This window comes from Stegostoma tigrinum, chromosome 26 (assembly GCF_030684315.1).
Source record: "Stegostoma tigrinum isolate sSteTig4 chromosome 26, sSteTig4.hap1, whole genome shotgun sequence".
NCBI lineage: Eukaryota > Metazoa > Chordata > Chondrichthyes > Orectolobiformes > Stegostomatidae > Stegostoma > Stegostoma tigrinum.
This window is the reverse complement of record NC_081379.1, coordinates 19,596,060-19,622,834: the sequence shown is the minus strand read 5'-3', so window position 1 is coordinate 19,622,834 and position 26,775 is coordinate 19,596,060.

The window sequence follows — 26,775 nt, the reverse complement described above, 5'->3', positions numbered from 1 at the left end:
TAAGATGCTTCACTAAATCTTTATCCTGAATAGGATGGTGCTTTGGGCCTTGGGTGGTAATTCTCATAATAAACATTAGCTTCAACACTCAAAACATCCCACTGCATCATGTTCCAAACTGTTTAATATACTTTTTATTTAGATGGTAGAGTCCTTTAGGAATAGAATGATTCATTCTCTTTGGTTTGAAAACACATGCAAATAAGTAAATTCATATAAAGATTGCTAACATGCTTGGCTCCCGGTTTCTTTTCTCCTATTTTGATTTTCACTCCCTGAGTGCTGATAAATTGCTTGGGCTCTTGGGTTCTTAGGCACAGGAGAAGTGAAGCTCCTGTTAGCTACCTCACAAGCTTACCTCATCTTATAAATTACATCAGAGCGGGACTGCAAACAGTAATGGAAATATACAAGTACCACATAATACCACACCTGGTGGGCACTAACTTACCTGTGCCCCTATTTCCAACGCCTCCTCCACAGCCCAGTCCCCATCTTGCTCGTTTATGGTAACTAAACAACAGCTCAGTCAACAGGAATCAAACTATTATCTCCACTTGCATACTGAGGTTCAATGTATTGACCTCTTGACATGGTTAAAGTCCCATTCCAGGAACCTGAGCACAGAATCTAAGCATTGTCCGATATTTATCCCTAAACCGAAACAGTGATTTTGAGATACCAATCATCCTCTAGGTGGAAAGTAGCCTTCAAATTATTTATAAACACCCCCAAAGATGTGCCCTTTGTTTATTGACCTCTCCACTACGGGAAACGTTTCTCCTTATCTACACTATCAATACTCCTCTTAACTTTGTAGACCTCAATCAGATGTCCCCTCAGCTTCCTGTACTCTAAGGAAAACAACAACTATCCAGACATTCTTCATAACTGAAATACTCCATCCCAGTGAATCTCCTCTGCACTCTGTCCAGTATTGTGTTTCCTTGAGGTGCTTGATTAAAAAACAAAGCTGGTAATGGGCTCACACCACTGCTGCCTGGTGCAAGCCTGCCTGCACCAGCCTGGTACACCTTGGCATTTGTACACCTCCAGGAGCTACAAGAGTGGTCTTTTGAGCAATCCTGTAAATAAGGGCCTCACCATTTGTTGAATTTTGTAATTTTGATGCAGAAACAGAGCACAACAAATCATTCCTGAAGGGCAATGGCCTTTCCTGTGTATTGTGCAAACTTACAAGCGGCCGAAAGATCACCATTTTCACCACTTGAGGTCTGCCCAGTCTATAGCAAGTTAGCCTTAGAAGGTAAAATAGCTCAAATAATTTTGAACAAGAGGTTAAGGAAACAATTTCATGCAGCAATAATTCCACTCATTGGAAATGCAGCATTCTGCCAATTTTGAGAAATGTTTTGTACAAATCTCAGGGTGTGCTGGTGCGAGGCCAAGTACAGAGGCCATGTACCCTAACGATTGGTTTATTGAATCAAACAACATGTTGCTTCAATTGTTTGCAATGGAATCCCTACAGTGTGGAATCAGGCCATTTGGCCTCACACATCTGTACCAGCTCTCTGAACACTATCTCACCCAGCCTCAACCTATCCCTGTAACCCTGCATTCCCATGGCCAATCCACTTAACCTACACTTCCTGGACACTATGGACAATTTCCCATGGCCAATCCACACAGACATGATTGTGATGAAGGGTGGAGCAGGCTCGAAGGACCAAATGGCCTCCTCCTGCTTAGATTTTCTACGTTTCTATAACTCATTTCAGCAGCACGACTCTCTTTTCAGCAAGATTCAACTTCTGTACTTCAAAGTAACACATATTATAGTGAAATAGCTCTTCAAATCATGTGAGTTTCTGCTGGCACCATCAATGCAGTTTATCTTTTCCACTGAAACTTAAAAACAACACCCTTTAAAGAGCCAAATGATACCACGATTGGATCAGACCACATATGGGCATTAACCTGATAACTGCAACTGCACAAATGGGATGTCTCTGTTCTGCTGGTGTGTTCTTGATAATACAATAATTGAATCACCGAATCCCTACAGTGTGGAGACAGGTTGTTCGGCCCAACAAGTCCACACTGACCCTCAGAGCATCCCACCCAGACCCATCACCCTATAACCCACCTAACCTACACATCCCTGAACACTATGGGCAATTTAGCATGGCCAGCCCACCTGACCTGCACATCTTTGGACTGCTGGTGCACTTGTGTACAAATAAGGAACATTTTCATTAAAGGGAGAAACTGTACAGACGGCGATTTGCTAGGTCTGAATACTGCCAACTGACTGTCTGCAGTGCGATACATTTCAACAGTAGAGAGTCTTCATGGTGTCGATTCAATTCTTCTGTGTTTGTTTATTTGAGTCTGGCGATTGATCTCTGTTTGATTGTTTAAGTCTGGGTGTGTACTCACAGCAAAGTAGTCAGTCACCCACAGAACACATGTAGAAGCTAAGCTGTAATCACATTTCCTGACTGCAGAAATATTTAAAATTTCTTGTAAGTAAACAATCTGCACACTGCTGTCTTAGTATTTATCTGAGATAGATAAGACATGCATTATAGTGTACTACAGAGAGTCAGGTTCATTCAAGGTCAACATCTTCATGAATAAATATTTGGTCAATCCATTTATTAAATCCATATTGTCAACTATAGTCAATGAGTTGCTCAATGAAGAAACTTTAATTAAGGGCCAACTATCAGTACAAAGGATTTACCTGAAGATAACAGTAAATCGAGAGCAAGCAGTTTCTAGAGGAAAGATAGACAGAGACCCACAAGTTTGTGGTTCTGGGAAAGATTGAGTTATGTGGGCCATGTTGCTGACAACTGAGACGAGTCATGAAGGTTACTCTGCAACAACTATTGGAAAACCAAGTCTGGAACTTTAATGATCTTGCTGTAAAAGCGATGTAAAATGTTTCACAAGGTTTCCGATAATGCCAAGGGTCTCCCTGATATGAGCAATCTTAATTGGATCTGGAAGAGCTCTGTGGCATAATGATTCGGCTTGTGGTTTGCCTGCTGTGGGAGTTGCTTGAGTGTGCTGCATGACATTTGGTTCATGGGTAGACAGCACCACCCAATGGTCATTGGTTGCAATTGTTCATGAGTTAAATTGGTCAAACCTGGAAAAGACAGTTGGCGATATTTCAGTCAATCTAAGGTATTGCAAAAGCTGGCCAGCGCTTCAAATACATGGCATTGGAAGATAGGCTCCAATTCTAAGTCAATGGCACACAAAAAACAAACACTACCTGAGTTTGCATTCATTCCTTTTTGTAATCGATTAAAGCTGAGAGTATGTGCCACTCATCACATGGGGGATCAGGTAGCTCAGTTGGCTGGAGAGTTAATTTGCAGTTCAGAGTGATGTGAACAATATGGGTCGAATTCCTGCACTAACTGAAGTTACAGTCAAGGATTCTCCTTCTCAACCTCTTCCCTTGTCTGAGGCGTAGTGACCCTTAAGTTAAACCACCACCAGTTTTCTCTCTGATGAGGAAGCAGATCTATAGTCTGCTAACATGGCAGTAACTTCACCTTTTGCTTCACATGAAGTGGTATTATTATTATTTGTTTTCTTAAATCAAAGATGTGCATATTCAGAAAGGTCCGCACAATCTGTCAATCCAAAAATGATAGCTTCAGAGGCCACATTTGATCTCAATAAACTGTGTCTCATAAACAGAGGAATAAACTTCATAAGTGAACAAATGGTCTGGACAAACAGCTCCCCCGCAACAAAAAAATATAGTGCAAAACATCTAGACCTCAGTTTGAGTGACCTTTTGGTCTGTATCTCAGTCTCTTCAGCTCCATGATTCCACATATAAACCACAGTCAAACCCTTTAATTAGATTCTTGACTTAAACTGACAACCAGATCTTCACAGTTTCACATATGAATCATTTTTGATCCCACCAGCATGTGTTCCACTCCTGGAGTCTGTTATTCCATACATGAACCATCCAGATTATTTGATTAGGCTGCATCCTCTAACATACTTCTGGGAACTGAAGTTAAAGCAATGTGAATATTTCATTGTGAAATTGTAATTAATATTATATTGCCATGTAGCATACTTTGAATCTGTGAATTGCATTAATTATTTAAAGTGCAGGGCTGGATTTGTCCTCTGGGACTTATCTTACACTTTATAACTTCACTCCCAGGCCCTCAGAATTTGATAAATGAATTGTAAAATATGCTGGTCTATTAAAACTATTACAACATCAAAGGGACAGAGGAACCTAGACCTTGGAGCAGAACTACATGTCTACAGGCCTGCCCTGCTATTCAATGAGGTTATAGTTAACCTGACTGTGACTGCACCGTCTGTCGCTTCAATCTCATGACTCCCTTGTCTATCAATTTTCCATCAAGCTGTGGTTTGAATATGTTCAATAACGCAACCAGCATTGTTTCATTCAGGGGAGGGAATTTCACACACCAATTTCTTCTCATCTACATCTTGAAAGTGAAAGCTGCTATTCTTAAATTGTATCCACTAATGCGAGAGTACCTTACAAGAGGAAACATTCTCTTGGCTCCACGGAATGCCCATCCTGTGCCATCTGAGAAGTTTTGGTCTCTCCATGTATTTCAGATGATCACACATGCAGAAAGTGTTTGCAGTTGCAAATATGTGGGATCAGTTTTGTGGAAATAGTGTCTGGAGTCACTGTGCACCCATTGAAGCTGAGAGATAAGTAGATAGCGCATTTAGCAAAGTCGTCACTGAAATAATTCCACAGAGGCTAGTATCCCATCACTGAGTCACCCTTTATGTACATGTGGAGAGTCCTTGACTCTGATCCATCTCCCTCTGAGTGAACAGAATCTCTGACATTCCAATGTGTCAGCTGGGTCTCCCTGATTGGGCCACATTAACTGCCCCAGTCAGGGAAGTCATATTCTACGATACACCTGGCTGACCTCACTACAATCGCTACATCCCTCCCCATTGTGAATCTGAGGACACAGGCTGGTTTTCTTTTTTCCACCTCCTCCTGGGGCGTTTTATCACCGGCCCAGGCTCCTCCAACTCTGCCTCCGATGATGGTGGCATGTACTGCACAGTACTTCGTCTCTGGTGCTTAGGGCATCTTGAAAGAAATTCATTCTCTTCTTCAGACAGCAAAGGCATCAAGGCAGCAACACCCAATGTGTCCATCTCAGATTCCGAATGGTCTTCAATGCTTGATGGAGAGGGAGAGCCCACAGGTTCCAACCACATTTCCAAATGTTCTGAGGAGCAGGGCATGTCTTTCTCCCACACTTCATGAAAGTTCACAGCTTCCATCTGGTCTACCTGCTTTTTCAGGACTGTCACTCCGACCCAAACTTTCTATATCACTGGACCTTGCATTGACCATGCCTCTCACCTATTCAGGGCCATTCCCATGGTCTGTACACCAAACTTCCTCCCCTGAAATAAACTGTCTCTCTCGCTTAGTAGAGTCTTGTGACCAGCGCTAGTGTTCTTGATGCTGTTTCATCTCTCCCTTAGCTCCAGAGAGATCAGATATAACCTGGTGCAGAGTCTCCTCTCCATTAGCAATTCTGCTGGAGCTATCTCTGCAGTTTCATGACGGCTGGGCCAAAATTAAATAGGAACTGGGACAGTTTGGCATCTAGTGAAGCTGTAGGCTATTTCATTAAGCCAGCTTTCAAAGTTTGAGCTGATCTTTCTGCCAGACCATTGGATGACTGTTGGTATGGAACTGTCCTTATATGATGAGTGCCATTTGACATTAGGAAACATTCAAATTTCCTGCTGGTCAACAATCGCCTGTCAGCTCTAACCAACACTTCCGGGAGTCAGTGTATTGCAAAAGCTGCATGCAGTTTTTCTATTGTATTTCCTGTGTTTGACATATTAATTCTATGCACATCTAACCACTTTGAGTGGCATCTACAATGACTAACAACGTGGAGGCCATGAAAAGACCTACACAGTTGACATATAATTGAAACCAGGGTTTGCCTGCCCATTCTCGTGAATGTATGGGAGCTACTAGAGGTCATTCTTGTCCTTGTTGGCACTCTGGGCACTGCCCCACCAACATGGCTACATCTGCATCCAGTCCTGGCCACCAGACATAACTTCTCACCAACATCTTCATCTCGGAGACCCCTAGATGACCCTCGTAGAAGTCAGGCAGTGGCTATCTTTGCTTAGGACAATTACTCTTGTTACCCATAATAACATGCTGCCCTCTACTGTGACCAGGGTGAATGTTTTTAAAGGCTGGTTCTGTGATCACTGAAACGTTGCAACGCTGTCAACCTCTGTTAGAACCGACTGTTTAACCAGATGTTTATTTTGATTGGTTCTGATTTGGATGTTGCTGAGCGATTTAACTGCCCCAAAATCAGAGGCAGGAGGATTTTTCAGAGTGTGCAATCTCCTGAATACCAGCCTCTGCGTTCTCTTACTAAATTTAGGTTTAGTGGGACTCTTCTCTCACCTTGAGTCCACATACCGGCAACTACAATGGGTCTTCCAAGGAGAATTTTAACCATTCGGCCAAGGCTTGGTTGTGTTTTAGGGTTTTGCTGTGTGCTGACCTAGAGTCCCTCTGTTCAGGATATATCCTGACTGTGGCTATTGCCTTCCCTCAGGTGGTGTTCCCCAAGCTCAGTTGGAGTGGCGAGGGTATCCATTTCCATCAGCATGCCCTGCAACTCATATGGTCCACTTGCTGCATTTTCCAGTGCCTGTTTGAAGTCCAGTTGGGCTTCAGATATGAGGCATTTTTGCATAGTTACATCATTAATCTCTCATACCAAATAGTTTCTTGGCACTCCATTAATAGTTAAACCAAAGTCACATGCCTCTGCCAGACATCTTAACCTTGTCAAAAATCCTGACACAGATTCCACTTGTTCGCGAAATGGCAAGTAAAACTGATAATATCCCAGTATTAGGGGAGGCTTGGAGTCATAATATTCCTTAATTAAATCATCAGCTCTTGAAAGGTTTTAGTATCTGGTGCCTCAAGGAAAGTTAGTCTTCTAACATCTGAAAAAGCTGCAGGTCCTCAAGCTGTCAGGAGAATTACTCATTGCTTTTCACCAGTCCCAATGTTGTTTGCCTGGAAAAAGTAAGACATGAAAGCCCATGAAACAGTTCCCTCAGAGCCAGTTCACAGAGTGGCCAGGTTGTCGACCCTCCTATTTTTATCTGTCAGCCGAGCTCCCTGATTGAACCAGATCGGTCCTTGATGTTATTGCGTGGGATGCCTTCTCAATACACAGGAGGAAGTGTTGTTTCCTGATGAAGTTCGCTGCCACCATTCTGTTTAAATATAGGCAACTGACACTTACTTGGGCCAGACTCGGACAGTAACACTGCGCTCTGTCTTTAAGTACCTTTTGTAGTTAACACAATATAGTTTATTGCATGTTAACAGGTTGTGTGGATATGATAGGTATGATTCCAGCCACTCTGAGTAAGGCCAGATGTTGAGTCTCATTCCATCAAGATCCTGAGTTGTTGTATTCACAGTTCAGTGTGACATCAATATACTGGGTGATTCAAATGACACACCCCAATATTAATATTTTCGGATCCACATACATCAGATACAAAATTGAAGACTAAAAAGGAAGAAATTTGTGGAAGGCCTGGCTGCCCTTAATGCCTGCCAACAATATCTTCCACAGAGTCTGTCCCATTCTTGTCAATCCCAGCCTCCCAGGTGTGATTCTGTTTCATGTCTGTCCTGTTTACACTCAGCACAAGACGGTGGTAGAACCAAAATGTATCTGGTTAGTCCATGTGACTGTCTGCTGAATTGTTCAACACTTCTGGGCTGACTAAAACCTAACGGCAAGGAATGCCATAGGAAGGTTTCTGATAAGTGTGTGATCACAGTGTCACTTTGACCCTGATGCCATTCCTATCCCAGCAGCCAGTGTATGCTCCAGTTTCCCAACAACTGGCACAACAAGATATAATCCCAGTATTACTACAATACAGAAGGAATGCTTTTGACCAATCATGTCTGTACTGGCTCTACAAACAAGCATAATTACCCAGTGCCAATACCCTGCTTTCTCGCCCATACCCTTGCACACTAATTCTATCCAAATTTCTCTTTTTGCACCTGGGGTGGCAGTCTCTCAGCCCTGCATGATGATCTCTCAGTCCTGCGTGGTGATCTCTCAGCCCTGTGCGGTGATCTCTCAGCCCTGCATGGTGATCTCTCAGCCCTGTGCGGTGATGTCTCAGCCCTGTGCGGTGATCTCTCAGCCTTGTGTGGTGATCTCTTGACCTGACGTGGTGGTCTTTCAATGGCCCATTGTGGTTTTTGGCCTGACGGGCCTAAGCTTGTGCTTCCAGCCTTGAGGTTAATCCAGAGCTATTTCCAAGCCTTGATAGCCTCGAGGTGAAGCCCTGGCGCAATCTAGAGTCAAGGCCTGGTGCAGCCTGGAGGCTCAGTACCAGTGTGGGCAGGGTTGGAAGGGCTATTGTTCTGACGTTTTTATTTCTCTATTTTCTAATTTATTCCTATGTTCTATAATGCTGGACTCCTGTTTTTTATTTTTCTGGGGTTTGTTTTCCTGAGAAATGTACTGAAGAATCTGTAAATTTAAATTTTCACTTTAAATTTATGCCTTCTCATTCATGTTCCTTTTACCTTCTTCCAATCTATTCTACAAGCCTGCTCGCTCATGACTTTGAAAACCTCTATCAAATCTTCTCTCAGCCTTTGTTTCCTCAGAGAGAACGGACCCAACTTCTTCAATGTATCTTCATAACCGAATGGTCTCATTCTTGGAATCAGTCTTATAAATCGCTCCTGCGCTCTGTCCAATGCATTTGCAACTTTCCTGTAGTGTGGCACCTGGCACTGTATAGAATACTCTATCTGAGAGTTGACTAGAGTCTTGTACAAGCTCAACATCACCTCCTGGCTCTTGTACTCTATAATCCTGATAACAAGGCTGAGAACACCACTAGCTACAAACTGCATTTCCACCAGCCCTGCCACCTTCAATGACCCGTATGCATATACACCCAGGTCCCTCTGCTCCTGCATCCCCTTTATTAGGAGGCAGGAAGCATCATTTCTAATGTAGAAGAGGTGATGGCCTAGTGGTATTAACGTTATATTATTAATCTAGAGACCCAGGTTCAAACCCTGCTGTGGCAGATGGTGGAATTTGAATTCAATAAGGAAAAAAATTGAGATCTGATCTGATGAACACAAAACTGTTGCTGACTGTCAGGACAAACTCATCTGGCTCACTAATATCCTTTAGACATGGAAATCTGCCATTCTTACCTGGTCTGGCCTACATGTGACTCCAGACTTACAGCAATGTGATTGACTTCCAACTGCCCTCTGAGTAATTAGGGATGGGTAATGTCCCGCCAATGAATGAAAATAAGGTCAAAGGGATCTTAGCAGTAGTTGGCTAAAATGGGATGGAGATTTTGGAGATATTTTTCAGGAAGTAGCCATTGGCTTTTTCTATATCACTGAATGTGCAAGCTTGTATCCATCGGCTTCACATTTCTGATGTGTGGTGGTCTGCTGATGAAAATGAAGCTACAACTTCTCTTTAAACTGGTCCTATAGGTCTTTGACAGGCTGTTAGAAGCCTGGTGTCTAAAGTATGGAGAGCTTTCTGCTGGCAGCTTAGCACCGCTTCAGTTGTTCTGCTGACGTGTGGTAGTTGCCTTGATTAAACATTAATACCTAGCTGGGAAAGAAAGTGAGCTGACACCTGTTGCAGGTCGACAAGGAACAGACCATCTTCGTACAGATACATTGCAGAGAGCACGAACCAAGTGAAAGAGTGCACTCATCAATGAACTCAGTGCGGCAGTTCATTTATTTCCCAACACACACTTACCTCAATTTTGAGTAATGAAACTTTGCATTCAGTCCTCATTGGGTCTCCTCCCTCTGGACAATGGTTTAGCCCTCAGATGGTTATAAGTCGTGAATTTGCTACGTGGTCCTCAGTTGGACTCTTAGGGAAGATGCTGTTGGCATTGCTGTCATGTGCTGTGACATTGACCATCCATCATGCCAATGGACAGAAGGCAGCAGAAGAGGTGAATCTTGAAGAAATGGAAATAGCTCGAGCAACACTGGCTGTAAGTACCTCTTTTATCATTAAGAAGCTGAGAGAAAGGCAAGGCCCACATTGTAGGACTTTGACAAATCTGGAAAAAAATGTGAACAAATGAAGACTTACCCCTTAAAATAAAACCCATATATTGCAGAAGGATGGGGAGGCAGGGCCCTCAGTCCTGTAACTGAGTTAGAAGCTGAAACTGAATGGGGTATCTTGCCTTTTACCTGTTGAGAACTCTGGGAGGAGAACAGGAGTGAGTTTCATGCTTAGAAGTAATGGTTGTAGAAATTTACAACATAAAAAGAGATTTTTCGGCCCATCATGTTCATGCTGGTCATTAAGCACCTATCTATTCTAGTCCCATGGCAAGCACTTGGTGAGTAGCCTTGTATGTTATGTTAATTTAAGAATTGTCCAAAGTTGTGACAGTTTCCATCTCGACCATCCTTTCAGGCAGTGTACCCAATCCATCCCAATTCTTCCCTAAAACCTCTCTAAACTTGCTGTCTTTTACCTTAAATCTATGCCCCCGGTTATTGGCCCTTTTACAAGAGAAAATGTTTTCCTAGTTATCCTACCCACGCCACACATAATTTTGTACACTTTAATCAGGCCCTGCATCAGCCTTCTTTGTTCTAAGAAAAACTAGTGAAAATATCTAGTCTTTTGTTACAGCTGAAATTTACCAGCTCGAGCAACATCCTGGTGAATTTCCTCTGTACTCTCTCCAGTGCAAGACTGTGCTGATCAATTACCATATGTTTACTCTTGTTCATCAGTAAAGTGATAGAAAGGTGCTGTCAAGGTGAAACAGTGCTATCAAGCAGCAATTGTTCAGCAATAACCTGCTCAGTGAAGCCTGGTTAGCCTTCCATCTGGGCCACTCAGCTCTTGACCACATTACAGCATTAATTCAAACATGGTCAAGAATTCTGACCTCTAGAGTGGAGCTGAGAATGACTGTCCTTGACACCAGCTTGCCTTTGATCAAGGGTGATCTCAAGGAACCCAAGTGAAACTGGAGCCAGTGAGAATTGGGGGAAATATCTCCACGGGTTAGAGTCATACCTGGCCCACCTGAGGTTGTAACAGGTTCATTTCAGTTGTAGGACATCCATGTAGGAGCTCCTCAGGGATATGCCTGAGCTCCCACCATCTTCAATTGCTTCATCAATGACCCTCCTTCATCATAAGGTCAGAAGGTCAGAAGACAATAACATAATTTTCAGCACCACTCATGGTTCCTAAGGTGCTGAAGCTGGTCATGCCCAAATGCTGCAAGTCCTGCACAATATTGTGCTGACAAGTGGAATGTAACCGGGGAATCTACCTATCATCCATTGGCATTCAATGGCATTATTACTGCTGAATTCTCCCATTTTCAACTTCCTGGGCATTATTATTGATCAGAGACTGAACTGGGTAAGCTAAATAAATACTGTGGTGACAAGAGCAGGTCAGAGACCAGGAATTCTGCAGTAAGTAACTCAACTCCTGACTCCCGAAAGCTTGTCCACCATCTACAAGACACAAGTCAGGAGAGTGATGGCACACTCCCCACTTGCCTGGATGGGTGCAGCTTCAACAACACTCAATGTGCTTGTCACCATCCAGGACAAAGCTGCCTGCTTGATTAGCACTACATCTATAAATATTGTCTCCCACCAACACTGACTACTTTCCACAAAATGCACTGCAGAAATTTACAAAGACTCCATTGATAGCACCTTCCAAATGCATGACCACTGCATATCGAAGGACAAGGGCTCCAGATACATGGAAACATTACCACCTGTGATTTCCCTTCAAGCCATTCTCTGTCCTGACTTGGAAATATATCACTATTCTTCAGCATCACTGGGATAAAATCCTAGGACACATAAGTAAAAGCACTGTGGGTGTCACTACAACAAATGGACTACAAGTGGTTCAAGAAGGCAGCACCTTATGAGGGACAACTAGACATGGGCAATAAGTGCTGGTCCACTCAGCAATGCCCACATCCCATGCCTGAGGTTAATAATGATGAGTTGATATAAAGTGTGCAGGGCCAAATGATGGTAGGCAGGGAGTCGTGTACTGTTATGTTTTGTAATCAGTTGACATTTGGGTTAAAAGTGGCAATGGGAGTTAGTAGAGGATGTTGTTTGGCATGGAGGCCATAAGTTATCAAGGCTTGAGTATACATGGATGGTGTAAGGGACCATAGGGTTTTCGTTATGGGGAATCAGTTGGCATGGAGGGTATGAGGGGCATAGGTTTTATTGTAAGGTACAAGGGGAAGTTGATGATGGACAGAGGGTCATAGGTTCAAAGGGAAAGGGGCCATTTGGGGAGAGTGTGTGCCTATTAGGGTGTGAGGAGCTAGGGCTAGAGGGTCTAATGTTCAAAACATAACTGGGATAAAGTTCTAAAGCCCCAAGGCATCAGTATATCAGCATGTGGCACACAGCAGTCCACAGCTGCTGAAATGTTTCCAGGCTGACTCCAGTAAGCACCCATATGGCCTCCCTAAACCCCACTCAGAATGAGGAATACATTAGTCCAGCATTTTTCCAGTGGTGGGCGAAGTGAGTGGGGAATTTTCCTGGGCTTGCCTTGGGAGTGGAAAATAAAACCTGCATACATACAACGAAGTAGACCAGCAGCTAAAGCTCAAGTTTAATGTTCCAATACTATTTTGATTCCAATACTGCTGTCTGATATTGATGCCAATAAAGCTATATTGGAAAAACCTGGCACAATGGAATAGAATGAACTTGTATTTACATGCATGGTGAAATGCATATTGAACTCACTGACCAGAGGCATTGGCTGCAGTAACTAATACAACAACTTATTCAGATAATTTCACCCACCCTGCACCCTGTTAATTCTGCATTTTGCTTTTGCTTTTTAGGCTCCTAGTTTGGTTGGATGATCTATTAAGAAGATGCCAGAGCTGTATCAGTTTCTCCTGAACCAACTGGCATTGTAGTATCCTTTTGTATGACCTTAATGAGGCGACAAATGTTATGCACATTCTTTCCCATGCTTTATTTCATGGGCAGAATTGTAGCCGTGAAAACAGTATGCAATCTTCTGGATTTTCATCCAAATTCTGGAGTAATTGTTAATGGGTTTAAGTAATATCATTATAATTCTGTTTGCCCTTCAATATTCTGATATTCAACTTTACTGAAGCAACAATGGTTGCTTGTTGTATATTTGGTAGGTAGACTCATCAGTTTACTGGATCAATGTGGGATTGCACAGTGAAAAATGAGCTCCCAGAATGGGCAATGCACCCCATGCTCTCCACCAGTGGATCTCTTAAACAGTTCCTTAGCTCTGTCCTTCAGTCATAATCTGCAGTATGATTTACAGGATGACAAGGAACCCGAGCTCCTCTTCTACAACTTGAAGGATGAAGTTGTTAAGGTCAGTTTCTCTTTATGCAACTCTTGAAAAAGACTGATGTCAACTTACCTACTCAATACTTTGAGTCTTTCTTGTTTCTAACTTTCTGTTCCATCAGACAGCACCACACAGAACAAATGAATAAGGATAAAGAAACAAGGGTGTTCTATACATGCTACATTAAACAGACAGAGGGGAAGGGATGTAGACAGAGTGCTGCAGAAATTGAAAAGGAGAAAAAAGAATAGGCCTGCAAAGAAAATGATAAAGGTCTAGGTGTAGAAACAGATGGGTAAAGTGAAAGTTAGAGAGAGTGAGAGACACTGAGAAACATGCACAAAGAATGTAGGTCAATAAATGCTTTTGTGTGTTCTGTCTAAGAAAGTAAAGGGCTCAGGAGCTGCAGCTCAATGGTTTGCCATTGATACACTGACCTCTTGTGTAAGGACAGACCTTGCAGTAAGTAATTAGAATCAAAACTTAACAGAGAATGATTAAATAGAGACTAACAAATTCTCAGCTGATCTCAGAAGTAGGCTAGGGATCTGATCTTTGGTTTTCTAGTGATACAACAAAAACCCACTTCTCATGTTTATGTCAGTAAGTTGATTAATACAGGAGCATCTACACCTGACCCTTATTGTGCAGAGTGTCTCTCAACACTTGTAAAAATAAAGGACTATTCTGCAGCACTTCACTCTGCTGATAGCCTCAGAGCACTAAGTTAACAGTTACAAATAATAGTATCTTCCAGTGCAGAGGGAGGCCAATTGGCTCATTGTGCCTGTGTTGACACTTTGAAAGAGGTCTTTAATTAATCTTACTCTCTTACACTTTACCCACAGCACTGCCATCCAATTCCTTATTTCAAAGGTATTACTGAATCTGCTTTGACCACTCTTTCAAGCAATGCATTTTGGATCATAATGACTCATTTTTATCCCCGTGTTGCCTCTGCTTATTTTGCCAATACGTCCTCTAGCTATTGACTATGCTGGAAATGGAAACAGTTTCTGCCTACTCTATCAAAACCCCTCATGAGTTTGAACACTTATATTAAATCTCGTAACCTATTCTGCAACCCTAGTTTCTCTACAAAATGACAATTACCCATTAGCTGATTTTTCTTTTATGTTCTCTATGTAATTTTACCAAAAGTAGTCACTGGCAGTTGAAGATAATTGCTCCAACTGATGTCTTATAGAGATTTCTTTCCACTGAGCCCTTTCTGCTCTCCTTCCTTCAGAGTTACCTGGTAAGGGATATGACTGCCAACCAACTCTCTGCTCTTCTTGAATCATTGGGATTCTACAAAAAATCAGCAAAAGGAGAGGAAGTACCAAAGGAATTCCAGCATTTTCCACTGAAAGCTCCACGAGATGAGCTGTAAGTCAGTGAATGTCACTGTGGTGCCTGCACATTTAGAGGGACAATAACTTTCCAAATGCACGGATGATGTTCGAGTCTGAAAGGCAGCCAATAGTCAGGACTCGAGCTGAATGTCTGCTTCTTGGTCTGGGAAATGGTTCAATAAAAATATAAGCTCTCATCTGTAACCTTTGTAATCTGTTCTATATTGTCTTTGCGTAAAGAATCATTCAATGCAGAGAAATGCTTCCTTTACAATGCTTCATGAAGTAATCCTGGGTCAAGCGTAGGACAGAATGTATCTGACCTTGATACTGTCCCATAAATGGGAGAATATGTCCTTTGCTTACTAATTCAAGGAAGATCATATTTTTTTCCCAAACAGAATGTTCTTACAGCTCACTGAGCATAATGCATTTGGGAGATCTTCATGAGAATGAAATGTGAGGCTGGATGAACACAGCAGGCCCAGCAGCATCTCAGGAGCACAAAAGCTGATGTTTCAGGCCTAGACCCTTCATCAGAGAGTGGGATGGGGAGAGGTAACTGGAATAAATAGGGAGAGAGGAGGAGGCGGACCGAAGATGGAGAGAAAAGAAGATAGGTGGAGAGGAGCATATAGTTGGGGAGGTAGGGAGGGGATAGGTCAGTCCGGGGAAGATGGATAGGTCAAGGAGGTGGGATGAGGTTAGTAGGTAGGAGGTGGAGGTGCGGCTTGGGGTGGGAGGAAGGGATGGGTGAGAGGAAGAACAGGTTAGGGAGGCAGAGACAGGTTGGACTGGTTTTGGGATGCAGTGGGTGGAGGGGAAGAGCTGGGCTGGTTGTGTGGTGCAGTGGGGGGAGGGGACAAACTGTCTGGTTTTGGGATGCGGTGGGGGAAGGGGAGATTTTGAAGCTGGTGAAGTCCACATTGATACCATTGGGCTGCAGGGTTCCCAAGCGGAATATGAGTTGCTGTTCCTGCAACCTTCGGGTAGCATCATTGTGGCACTGCAGGAGGCCCATGATGGGCATGTCATCTAAAGAATGGGAGGGAGAGTGGAAATGGTTCTGCAGAACACCTCCGCTCGGTTCATGGGAGGTGCAGTTGTTTGTTGCGAACCGAGCGGAGGTGTTCTGCAGAACCATTTCCACTCTCCCTCCCATTCTTTAGATGACATGTCCATCATGGGCCTCCTGCACTGCCACAATGATGCCACCCAAAGGTTGCAGGAACAGCAACTCATATTCCGCTTGGGAACCCTGCAGCCCAATGGTATCAATGTGGACTTCACCAGCTTCAAAATCTCCCCTACCCCACCGCATCCCAAAACCAGCCCAGTTTGTCCTCTCCCCCCACTGCACCACACAACCAGCCCAGCTCTTCCCCTCCACCCACTGCATCCCAAAACCAGTCCAACCTGTCTCTGCCTCCCTAACCTGTTCTTCCTCTCACCCATCCCTTCCTCCCACCCCAAGCCGCACCTCCACCTCCTACCTACTAACCTCATCCCACCTCCTTGACCTGTCCGTCTTCCCCGGACTGACCTATCCCCTCCCTACCTCCCCACCTATACTCTCCTCTCCACCTATCTTCTTTTCTCTCCATCTTCGGTCCGCCTCCCCCTCTATCCCTATTTATTCCAGAACCCTCTCCCCATCCCCCTCTCTGATGAAGGGTCTAGGCCCGAAACGTCACCTTTGTGCTCCTGAGATGCTGCTGGGCCTGCTGTGTTCATCCAGCCTCACATTTCATTATCTTGGATTCTCCAGCATCTGCAGTTCCCATTATCACTGGGAAATCTTCATGTTATGTTTCAATTGATTGAGAATATCATTTCCCATTATCACCCCCATCTGCAGGTTCCCTTCCAAGCCACACACCATGAATGACATCATTATTCCCTTCACCAACACTAGATCAAAGTCCTGGAACTGCCTTTCAAACAACACTACACCAAAAGAATTACATCAGGTAAAGAAGCCCACGCACTAGTGACCTTCTTCAGGATAATAAGGGATGGACAGCAATCCCATGAGTGAATATATATAGAGGTCAAGGTGCAGCAAGATAGAAATTCTCCTGCTCCAGCCAGCCCACCCCACCTCCAAACTAATTTCTCAAGTCATTAGGGGCTTGTGATTTCAAACAAACCTGTTGGACTATAACCTAGTGTTGTGTGATTTCTGCCCTTGTCCACCCCAGTCCAAAACTGGCATTTCCACATCATAGCATAGTCTTAGGAGTGGACTCCTGAGCCAAGTTAACTGAGGCACCCATCAGTCAGGGGGGTCATAGCATAGTGAGTCAATGGCATCCTCTGATATGAGTCTCAGGGACTGAATACGATCAGGCATCCAATCTAGGTGGTCTCGGTCAAGGGGTTTCGGTCAAGAGGACTGCCTCCACAGTTGAGGGAATGAATCACAATCACTGCTGCAGATGCATATTGGCAATTCTGGAGGGGTGGTGGGCCAAACATTTTTGGTGAGATGTACATGCATCAGCCTGGTGTCTAGGTAATTTGCATCTGAGATTGTCTGCTTAGGTAAATCGAGGGAATGGGGCACTGTCAGCCTTCTGGCTCCACTCAGAGCAAATAAGGGAAAGGGGATTGGCAGGGAAATGAGGGAACCACTGCCTTGGGAATGAGATTTAAGAAACTGTTCTTCAGGATTGCGGGAAGCAGACTGGGTCCAGGGTGGGAGGGGTGTAGAGGGAGCGGGGTTAGATTATTTGGTGGGGAGGGATACGGTGGAGCATGGATGGGAAGGGGCTTATACAGGAAGGGTTTCATCCATGATCATGAGCATCCTATGTTCAAAAGAATGCACTGTATTTGACCACACTTGGCATTGTCACCTCATTTCCCAGGGGCTTAGGAGAAACAGTGGGTGGGGCAGAGCTATGTAGATGGCTTGGATGGAGATGTGGGGAGCTATGAAGCCAATGGGGTTCATGGGGAAAAGCCATCAGGAAGAGGGTCTGGATATTTGGAGCTCACCAACATGTATAGCTAGTGGTTAGATGCCACTGGGCACAGAGTGCTCCTTGTGGCTTTGTATTGCAGTGGAAACCAAAAGCAGTTAATGGGAAAGAAACTGATTGTATCCATGCCAATTTGGGTGGATCAAGTGACAGGATCAGTGAGGGAGGGGTCTGTAGGACCTACTGATATGAGGTCCTTCAAAAGGAAATAATGTTGTTCACTTACTCATGAGCTGTACCAGACATAGAGCTCTAGGGACTTCAATCTTTGATGATTCAAATATATTGATTTCCTGTATGCTGCACAAGCCCTTGCCCCAGGCATCACTGACCACCTCATTCATATCAATGCTCTTGGGCACAAAGACCAGGGAAAGAATCAGGAAGGTGTAGGACAAGGGGTGATGGTGTCTGCAGAGCCTATTACGTTGCATGTACCTTGTTCCTTTTGCTTCCAGATGTTGCAGTAGGCTCTCAACACAAACATCAATCCATGGTTTAGCCAGAGTGACCATGAATCACATTGACGTAATGACATTCAGGGCCGAAAAGAGAGATTAACGAAGACATACAGAGCCAAAACAAAGACACACAAACATGAGAACTCGTTTCCATTACAATGTCACCCAGGTCTCCAAAATACAGTCAGTGGGTTTCCCTTTCTCTCTGCCTGCCAACATGCCACAATATAATGCATAGCCTTGTTAGATAACCAAGGGCCATTGTATCTTGAGCCTAGTCTCCAGCAATTCACCATCTGCCAGAGATCTGGGCCATTTTAACTTGGCCAGCTGTGGAGCTGTTGCATTGAGGGGATCCCTGCATTGTGTTCTCCACACTCTCTAAGCCTGATGTGGTCCTACTGAGGTGCTGGCATCTGAGCTGGTGTGGATGGTGGGTGAGGGGGCATGCAAAGTGGCTGCACGAGGCTGCCATGCTGATGCTTCCCCTGGGGCCTCAGTACTCTCATCCTCAGAGTGAGGAGGTGGATTCAGCGGGATCCAGCCATATTGCAAAGGTGGTGGAGATGTTGGCAGTCTGTGCAATGCATGTGACAGAGTAAGTGCCAGGGTTAGTGGAGAGAAGTGATGTTCAACGAATGAGTCTGACAGTGGTGTTTCTGCAAGAGTCATAGTGAAATGAAGGGTGGCATTTATTTGACCAGACGTGGATGTTGCGGCATTCCCACAGAAATGTCTCTGGTCTCCTGTAAGGGATAGATTTTTCTCCTTGCAGGGGATGAGAGGTTGGGAGCTCCTCCACCCATCAGGTCTTTCTATCCAATTGTGGGCTGTATTCTCCAGGAATGAGAGAAAATGAGGGGTTGAGTGAGATAAAACTGGGTGGCATGGCTGTTAATGCTGGCGGCGGTGCTCAACAAACAGTGAAGTGTCTTGAGTGAGTGAATAGTCAGCACAGAGTCCGTGAGGGTTAATGGTGTTGGGAGGTAGTGAGGGAATGAGAGTGGGTGAAGGAAGGTGCTGAAGCCAATAGCTGGACTGGTTAGACCCTGAGACTTGGCGGGAGATGGTTGCAGCAGCAGAAAAAGAGTGAGTGTGAGGTAGCAGAGCAAAGACTGTGACACTAACAGTAGTAAGTCTCACCAAGCAGCATGGCAAGAATTCCTTAAATAAATTGAATTCCACTTTGTCCCAAAAATTGTAAGATCCAGCTTCTGCTTCCAAATACAGTGCCTTAGTTTGACCACATCTGGAATACTACTTACATTTGGTCTCCTCATTAAAAAAAGGCACATAATTATATTAGACCTTTTCCAAAAACTATTCACTGGACTGATTCCTGACACGAGGAGTTCATCTTATGGGAAATGGTTGAACAGATTGGGCCTACTCCATTTGGATTTTAGAAGAACGAAAGGTGATAGTAATTGAAGAAACAAGATCCTGAGGGGATTTGGCAGGGTGAATGCTGAGAGGATATTCACACCCTGTAGACGCATCTAGAACAATGAGGCTGAGCTTAAAACCTGGGGCTCTCCCTTTTCAGACTGAAATGAGGAGAATTCATTTCTCCCAGGGGTCTTTAGTTTGTGGAATTGTCTTCTCCAGAAAGCAATGGCGGGAGGTTCATTGAACACATTCAAAGCTGAGTTAGTTGGCTGTTTTATCAACAGGGAGTTGCAGGGGGTGGGAGGAGACTGGTAAATGAAGTTGAGGGCCACAACAAGATTGGCTCTGCTCTCATTCCAATGGCAGAGTGGGCATGAGGGGCTGAATGTCCTTCTCCTTCTCCCAATTCTTCTGCTGTTGTGTACTGCAATGTAAAAGAACCTTCAGAAGATGATCTGGTTTCTCAATATGGTAACCTGATCCCCACCCCCTGAAATAGGCTGCAACAGATTAAACATCTTAGAGATCTGTACTGCAATCAACAAAACGATTTCCTGTAAATTGTTGGAAGGAGATCTCAAAGAAAGAAAGCAAGAGAGATCCTGCTCCTCTACCAAAAAAAGAATCACTGTGCATAAGAGCTGGCCTCTGTTTGTGTTTGTACGCTCACCATTAACAGCATTTTTAAGCTCGGTTCTGGTGAAGTGTTAACTTTCCGGAAGTAAAACACTATACTTGAGCCTCCTGAAGCTAAATAACAGTGAAGAGTTAAATTGCTGGGAGTAAAGTGACAGAGCAGCTGCAGTGTTTTAATTATTATTTTCCCTTCTTTTTCAACCTGGTAAGTCTGTAAGAATTTTCAGTGAATATTTTAATTTTCCTTTAACAATTTCAGATTTGTACCCATGTTATGTCTGTAATCATGGGTACAAATACACCTACACTGTTAAGATAACAATATTTTATGTGAGTTAATTTGTTCTCTTACAATTTATGGCTTTAAGAACTATGTATATGATGCTTTAACCATGATTGTAACTGCTACAAATGAAAAGGCATTCAGCCACCCACATCACAAACAAAGGACATGATGGATATGTTTTAGCTGACAGGAGGTCGGAACAAAGATTCAGCTCCTAATTTTTTTTTACCTGTATCCTGAAACCAGCACAAAGTAGACAGTAAACAGGCCATTGAATTTTGCGCTGCGTTACATGTTTACAATTGCATTTTAACCTCATATGATTTTTATCATTATAAAGACAGGTCTTTATTGCCTATTCACGATATGAAATGGTTGCAGTGAAGAGTATGAACAATTAAAAATAACACATAGAAGAGCTTCAATGCCCTATTGTTGGATTTGATGTGTTTCAATTTGGTGAGGTGGCGAGCTGACGGACCGTGAGTGCACAGATATTACCAAGATCCTGACCAGGACTGCGGAATTGTCAGTGTCTTTGGCTTAAACTAATTCCCTGTAATAATTATCGATAGGTTGTTGTGGTGTGGAATTCTGTTCTGTTCCCAGAACTTCACACCAATTAGACACACAGCATCATCTGGCCAGCTACTTCCTCAACTTTTGTTGTTGAACCTCTCAAGAATATTTACACTCAGTGAAGAAGAAGCAATTATTGCAAAACATTCCACTCTGCTGGAGGATGACAAAAGCAGCCTGAGCTTCACTAATGGGATGAAGATCTCCTCCTTAGGATGGATGTAGGGACTCCCAGACATTAATAGAACAATTCAAGTGTACCCATCCTTCCCACCCCTGATTCATGATCAATCAAGCTCACAGCAATAGATAAAACCCTTTACCTATGCTGGCTATAAGGTTTGTACATGTGGTACAACTGGGAAAACCACAAGCCAGTAGCAAACAGACACAGGCTCACCAAACATTTACAATCAGGTCAGCTATGACTTTAGCGAATAATGGAACAGGCTCAAGGTTACAAACAGCCCCATCTGCTCCCCATTCTTGTGGTCTTGCATTTAGCAAAAACTGCTTGTAATTCAACATTAAAGGAAACCTTGGTTAAGGATTTTAAATTATCATTGTTGTTTTCAGACCTCTCCATTGCCTCACACTTTGCTGTCCTGGTTGTCCTCTTCAGCCCAACACCCTGCAAAACATAGTATGTCTTTAAATTTGTCATCCCCAGTTTTCATTACTTCACTAGAGGCAGATACATCTTCAGCTGCCTAGAGTCAAAGTTTTGCAATTATTTTCCTCAATCTTCCCTCCATACTCTCTCCTTTTAACCCTGTCCTTAGAACCTCTTTCTAATATCTCCACATATGTTATAATTTTGTTTACTCCTTGGGAAAATTCCTATATTAAATGCATTCTTTAAATGCAAATGCTGAATGTACTGACTGATGTTAATGATATCCCTGAACTCAGAGCATTTAATGATCATTCTTTGCAGTAGAAATGTCGTACTGTATTAATGTGTCTCCTGGCTTATCATAGTCATGTGAACTCTTCCACGAGGCAAGTCAAGAGACCCGTGCATTTTACTTATTAAGATTTCAATAAATCTTTGGGAAACATAGCTCTGAGGAAACATTAACTCTGATTTCTCTCCACAGATGCTGCCGGACCTGCTAAGCTTTTCCAGCAATTTCTGTTTTTGTTTCTGATTTCCAACATCCACAGTTCTTTCAGTTTTTTTATTAGGTAAATAGTACTGGACTGAACATCTAACAAGGCATCAGAAGTGGGATTGAGATTGAATGCAAAAGAGTTGTGAAGTAGCATAATTACCAAGAGAGGGACATAGCTGTGAAAGCTCAGAAACATGCAGAAGAGAATCAAAAAAATACTAGCCACAGTTGAAACACTACATTTTTCTCAACGAGAGTTAGCCCAAGGGGCACTGGGATCTGCGCAGAGCAAATGTCTCCGAGATTGTGAGTGGTGGAAGTGAACAATCAGACATAGGCACTGTAGATGCTGTTCCTCGATTGCAGGAGGCTGATCAGGAAGGTGTAAACGGGTAATGCAGCAATGGATGACTTGAAGAAGGAATTTCACCCAGATGCACAGCCAATAGAACTGCGCGTGCATTCCAACATGATGGAAAAACATTGTCCCAGATATTCTGACGGCTACAGAGTAGTTGGAGCAGGGTAGCCTGGAGTGGCCATGGGACCACGTGAATCCCCGACAGAGCTGACTCCTGGAATTTCCTGGGAATTTAAATTTTCCAATGGGCAATTCACCTTTGCCTGGAGCCTTCTGCACAAATCCATTAAAATCGGATAATTCAGAGCTTTCTGACTCACTTATTCACTAAATCCTGGGTAAATATTAATTAGAACACCCAATTCATGACTACCATTCCCTACAAGTACACTACCCTCTGTCCTGGGAACCATTACCCCCAAACCCCCATCCAGTTGGGAAATCTACTGATATATTCCCTACCACAATCTGCCACAATTCTAACTTCACTGGTTAATATATGCATTGGAATTCCTGCAGCTCCACACATTATGAAATTTGTCTCATCAATAATCTTGTAAACAGGGGCTAAACCATTTGTTTATCATGGAAGCTTGACTTTGAAACAAAGTGTATCAAAACTGTCCTTTGGGAAAATGGCTACTCTGACCAGGCCACTGCTCACTGTGTAAGATGTATACTCATGACTGGGTCTACGGTCTCCTCACTCTCTTGACTGCTTGCGTGGGAGAGATGAACTTATGAATTTAACAATTAAAACTAGATTTGCTGAAAAGTGTCCAGTCTATCTTAAATTACCTCGGAAGGATAAGGTATCTAAAGACTAGTTTTGTTAAAACAAAAATGTTCACTTTACCATTTGGTCATTGGTGGAGCAGATCACCCACTGGTGAAAAGTATCCAGTCTGTCTTAAATTACCTCGGAAGGATAAGGTACCTAAAAACAATTGACCTACAGGTTATTCTATCCATTTCACTCTACTAATAAGAAGTGGCAACCTGGGTGGTATCTTCCACTGACAGGATACTGCAATTAAGCTAAAAATAAGTTCTGTGTACCACACGAATGAATAATGTGGTGTATGAAATTCAGTGCTGGTTCAGTGTCAGATATACAGGCCATACATTCCAATGATTGGCAGTTCATGTCTAACGGCACATCCCTTTGACTATCTACAATAGGCAGAGGACCAGAGTGCGAACTGCACTCAACCAGCCCCGTGCTTGTCAAACGCAGAACATCATGTCCAACATAAGATGTGATTCTGCAAATGGACAACACTTGCTGAACAACCCAAGTAGGCCAGGAAATACAATAACAGTCAATTTAAGATGATCAGTTAAGTTCACAATGTAGCTCACTTAGACTTGCTAGAAGCTACATATTTCATGAACAAATAGCTATCCTCTGCAGGTAAAATGAATAAGTTAAGGTACTACACCTTTTCTTGAAATAAGTAAAAGCATGAAGGACAATATTTTGCAGATGCATTCTCTATGGCAAAGCCTTGACCAGTCAGAGACAAATTGCCAAACAATCAGTGGTCATTTCTCATACAGTATAAATTGTTGCTCCTTCAGAAATTTGGCATTCTTACATCAGTCCTGAGGAGTGCAAGACAAAAGTCTTTGACATATGTCTCCTTTTTTACCAATTCTCAAGTTCTGTACTCATTTTATCATTACTTGTTCATGGAATGTCAGCATCATTGGCAAGGCCAGTATTTACTGCCCATCTCTAGTAATCCCTGACAATGTGGTAGAGATAACAAAGTGTGGAGCTGGATGAACACAGCAGGCCAAGCAGCATCTTAGGAGCTGTTCTGGGCCTAGGCCCTTAAAATTGCCTTGTTGAATTATTGCAGCCCATGTAGGTATACTGCTGATGCTGTTCAAAATGGAGTTCCAAGATTTTGACTCTAAGGTTATTAAGGAACAATAACATAGTTCCGAGTCAGAATGGTATGTGACATGGTATGGAACATGCAGGTGTGTTTGCATGCCTCTACTGTCCTTGTCCTTCTAGTCATTAGGAGTCACAGTTCGAAGGTGCTGTTGAACAAACCTGACTGAATTGCTGGAGTGTAATTAAAAGGGACATAAAAGCAATTTGGTATAAAAAACATCTCTGGAATTTCCATGGAACTGGAGTTCCCCAGATATATATGAAAATGTCACATCAACAATAGTGGTGAAGAGCTGACTTTTACATTTTATTGTGGGATGATCAGCAGATGGCAGACTAGCACTACACTAAACCATGCTGCATTTGGTTTGTATTTGATTATTTCAAACCTTCTGGTTTGGGAGAGTCAAGTTCTGGCAGGTTTGTGCTGGAGTCTGATAATTTTCTATTATTCAAAATCTCCTTCAAATGCTTTCTGCGCAGATCCTTGTTGTCAGCTGTGTGAAACTATACTCTTTGTTACAGGACCTCAATGAAGCTGTCATCTGGACTCAAAGCTTTTCAGAGCTTATGTATACCCCAACACTGACCATTAGGATGATGTCTGCACTGTTTAGTGACGGAAAAAATGAAAATAATTTCACTGTTATATAATTAAAGATGTTTCCTGGCTAATGCTGGGACAGTCTGTTAACACTTTCCAAATCTGCAGGCACTTCTAGTTATAAACTCAATACAGAAATGCCATTAAGCAATTTATAAAAGATCCTCACAAACATATTCTTTAATATTTTCTTTAATCAGGTGTGTCTTTTACTCCATTTTTTTTTGTAGCTTGATGAAGAACTATGTTTAATTCTTTTTTTCCAAACATCTCTCAGTTCATTTTGTCTCAAGTTCTGACATTGGATTCTTTCCTCCATTGGATTCCATTGCCATAGTTGGCAGATTTCATCAGTTACTTCCTGCCTTTGCTGTACAACATCTCAATCCTATTTTTCAGGGACACATACTAAATGATGACTTGCATTTGAAAGTCTGTTAAGTTGCCTGTGATTGTTTTTTGTGAATGTGGGGGAAGTTGGTTAGATTCTGTAAACCAGTGGGAGATCTGCTCTATCATTGACTAAATGGTAAAGTGAACAATTTTTGTTCTTACAAATCTAGTTTTTAATGGTTAAATTCAGAAGTTCATCTCTCCCATGTCAACACCAAGAATGTTTAGGAAAATTTTGTTTTACACCAATAAATCTTATGGGATAGATAGCTCCAACAAAGTTTTCTTTAAAAGGAGAATTCAATTCATTCTTGAAAAGAAAACTAAAAGGTCATGGGAAAAAAAGAAGGGCTGAGTGGATAGTTCTTACAGGGAACCTCATGGTTGTAATGTGTCAATAGGCTTTTTCCTTCTATGCTGCTAAACGTGCTGATTTTAAAGCCCATTCACCGTTATGAATAAGGAGACCAGATGGAGTCCCAATGTATCATAAAATTGTGTGCTGGATGGAGAATTTGAGTCAAGGTGTAGCAGGGGACTTGGGGAGAGATGGCAGGGTTGGTCAGACCATGGAGAGAAAATGTGTTTTAGTGAGAGCAGAAGAGAGAATGAGGAGCAGGGAAAGGAAAATAAAGTGAAGTACTGATGTACTTCCTGGAAATATGGGGGCGGGGGGGTGCAGTAATAACAATTTCCAAAAAGTCCAGTGGTTCAGTGAAATGCAAATGTTGTGCAAAAACAACCAGAAATATAAGTTTAAAAAGTCTGCTTGAAATATATGTGGATGGGGCACTGTGGAGGTGCATACAAAAAAAACCCAGAAACACAATCAGAACCAATATAGCACTAAGTGGGAAATAGTCTCGAATATTTGTCATTATGAGGAACTAGAGTGTTTGAAAATGGTTTCAGCCTTGACATTGCAACAAGCTATCAGTCACTTGCAGATCCTCCAGGACGATATTTAAGACTAATTTCCCTCAACAGCAGCAGGTATTGGCATGTAGCTGGAGGGAGCTGCCACCTTGTGTACTACTAATAGGTTGTTAACTGCAGTGGCTGAGGACTTTGCAGAAACAATGAGTGTATAGCAAGGTCACTGCAGAAAACACAGGGTCTGCTTACTATTGATGCCAATCAATAACCTATTTATTTCATACCCATTCCTATTAACAACTTGCAAGGCTTCAGAATTCCAGCCTGGTGGATTCTACCTGCA